This window comes from Saccostrea cucullata, unplaced genomic scaffold (assembly GCF_032062105.1).
Source record: "Saccostrea cucullata isolate Sc308-1 unplaced genomic scaffold, CSIRO_AGI_Scuc_v1 ctg9665, whole genome shotgun sequence".
Taxonomy (NCBI): domain Eukaryota; kingdom Metazoa; phylum Mollusca; class Bivalvia; order Ostreida; family Ostreidae; genus Saccostrea; species Saccostrea cuccullata.
Genome location: NW_026923774.1, coordinates 1 through 2,991, shown reverse-complemented (window position 1 = coordinate 2,991; position 2,991 = coordinate 1). Strand labels below are relative to the sequence as shown.

At 36.1% G+C, this 2,991-nt stretch overlaps 1 long non-coding RNA gene across 1 annotated transcript; it reads right to left on the bottom strand.

Moving 5' to 3' along the window:
• On the bottom strand, positions 1-2,801 carry LOC134264880 (uncharacterized). Its single transcript, XR_009991640.1, has 2 exons — positions 2,629-2,801; positions 1-1,519 (listed from the first exon to the last, which is right to left on the bottom strand). It is a non-coding gene; the product is annotated as an uncharacterized LOC134264880 (long non-coding RNA).
• Positions 2,802-2,991: the final 190 nt, after the last annotated feature.

Genomic DNA, 2,991 nt, shown 5'->3' with positions numbered 1-2,991 from the left:
AACTGTACATGTACGAGTATATTGCATTTACAACTACAAAGTCTGACTCGACAAGAAATTTCTACGATTTCAACACCTGGTAAAGAATATTTCATATGTGCAGAATCTACAAGGTTAGGCAAAGGATATTATTTTTTGCTTGATACTCAAATGCCTGCTAAGATTTCTTTAAAATAAAAAAAAAAGTATAAAATATGATGTATACTATAAACATATGTAAAATGCATAAAATGAAAGAATCTAGATGTATATGATGTGACTAAAGCTCTACTGGTTTTGACTTGAAGAAGAAGAGAGGACCAAATGTACTGAAAGTCTACAAATCTAATAGGTATGTACCCTAATCATTTCTGAACTTATGCTAGGGTGATAAGTACATGTACATTCACCAAAATCTTTATAAAGCAGTGGAAGAAACAAAATGACTCCACATATTCACTTGCTGTATACATAGTAACAATGGCACATTGAGCATCAAAATCCAAATCTGATATACTGTCGACTCCTAATTATATGCGAGGAATCAATTTCCGCGTAATTTCGCAAGAAGCATCACTCGCAAAATAATATTGCTCGCTTTTATTTTTAGGGTGATGAAATCCATTTAAAATCTATTGATCAACTGTCCATTTGCAGATTATTATTCCGCAATTTGACGTTGAAGAGCCAGTACATGATAAAAAGTACTCGCGAAAAATAAGGAATTTACAGTACAACAAATTATCCAAAAACTTGCTTTGGTCTACTTGTAACGTGTTTTATTAAAATCAGACCAAAACTAGCAAGAGCAGCATTCTGAAAGATTCCAAACTTTTCCTGGACAGTTACAATGTAAGATGAGAATTATAAACAGTTAACCTCGCTGTCATGAACACAAAGGGACCCGGCCAGGAATGGGAGGATTCGAGATATGAAGGTTAAAACACAAAGCAAAGGAGAAGTTGGGACTTCCAACTCGAATCAACATATCCATGGAATTCAAATACATGTATCAGAGTTCAACTGTATTATTTAAACTTGTAAATCCTTCTACAGAATAAATAGTGTTTTGTAAAACATCTTAAAGAAAGACAACAGACCCCCTACAATTGGTAGCTTTTCTGGTCTTTGACCAATATAATTTAAAAATATTCAATATAAACAATGCTCTTAAAAAGTTAATCTTTTTAAAAAACTAAAAATTTCATATAAAAGCTGCAATCAGTTCTATTTTCTACTTCACACAGAATGGGTTATATTTCCTCCTCTTCTCTACTGACTGTCACTTTGTCACGTATTGCATGGCTTTTAACAGGGGCATCACGCATCACTGAAGTCTTTGGTGTCTCCATTACTGCAGGAGGCTGAATATTGGAATAAAATGCAGCATTCTCCCTCTCTGGTGTTTCTGAGGCGTACATGGTACGTAGGCCGTTTGACGTGACCGGTCGGACGGGTTTGGAGGGGGAGAGGAAGGCCGGGTCCTCCTCAGGATGAGCCCGTATCTGCTGGGCCGCGTTAAAGGATATCTCCTGAAGGGCTGCAAGACAATAACAGACATCATATAATTAGGACTAGGACAAAAAAACTTTATATGCATGCTATATGTTTACACACTCAAGAAAACATTCAATATGTAACAAAATATACAGATATTATTAAAAAATATTATAAAAAAAAAATAATAAATAATAGTATTTATCACATTATTTAGCACTTGTATTATCCATTGAGGATAAAAGGACAAATGATACTTATAGGTCCTGAGTTAAAGTTCTTTTGGTACCAAAATAATTCTATACAATTTCCCTTTAACTTATGCCCTGTTCACACGACGAGTTTAATTCATAGTAAATTAATGCGAAGTAAACTTATGCATATTAAAATAATGCAAATTAAATTGTGTTCACACTACAGCTAAAGCGAAGTAAACTAATGCGAATTAGAATATTATTTCTACAAATGGCTATTCAGTAAGGGTATTATGATGTCATTTGTAAATAACGTCATGTTTGCAGATCGAGCCATCCATCTGATAAAATAATAATAGTGGCTACAGGTATACATTTAGTGATTAACAAACTTTTCTTTGATTTTTGACCCGAATATAGCACGGATACCTGGTATATATAACCACCAACACGTGTCCTGTGACTTGATTCTGGCCTTATGCATGCGTCAAAATTTAATTGGAATTAGCTTCGCTAAGCATTCACAAGGAGTTAATGCGAAGTAGTTTGATGCACAGTAAATTAATTCGAATTAAAGTAATTTGCATCAAATTCTCTGTGTGAATGCTAAGCGAAGCTAATTTGCAGTAGCTTTACGTTTAATTCGAATTAAACTCTCCGTGTGAACAGGGCATTAATGTCAATGGAGAATTGTCATATCTATATACTTTACAGTATCCTCTAACTCATGTTAATGAAAACTTGTGGTAATATCACTATACTGTATATATCCTCCCTCCTACTAAATGTCAGTTAAATCTTATTGTTACACTTCTATACTGTATCCTACCATAATTTATTGTCAATACATGTACCTCTATACTTCATTTTACTTCTTATTCAATATCAATGAAAACATACTTAAGGCTCTATACTGTATCCCCCCCCCCAACCTCTACCTACATCAGTGAAGACCTACCTGGGTCAGGTGCAGAAGGAAGCCTCCCGTCTGTGGCATCTTTTGTAGTCACCCGGACAATAGTTTTGCGAGAAATTTGTGGGTTATGATCTCCAGGAGGGGGGTCAGTAGGATCTCTCTTGCTATCTGCCCATATTGTTTAATTGACTTGTGCTCCGGTTTTCTTGTCCACTGCCGAGCGAACTATAGTGCCCCCTGGTGGAGGGACCTGAGGGTCGTGCAGGACTGTCCCAGACGGCACTCACGCTGCTGTTCATTGTGTTCATCAGATTTGTTCTGGCCAGCTGACCTTGAGGCACAGGATGTTGACTATGATATGGTGTATTGTATGAATCATGTCCTGGGGTGGAAGTGAAATCCCGG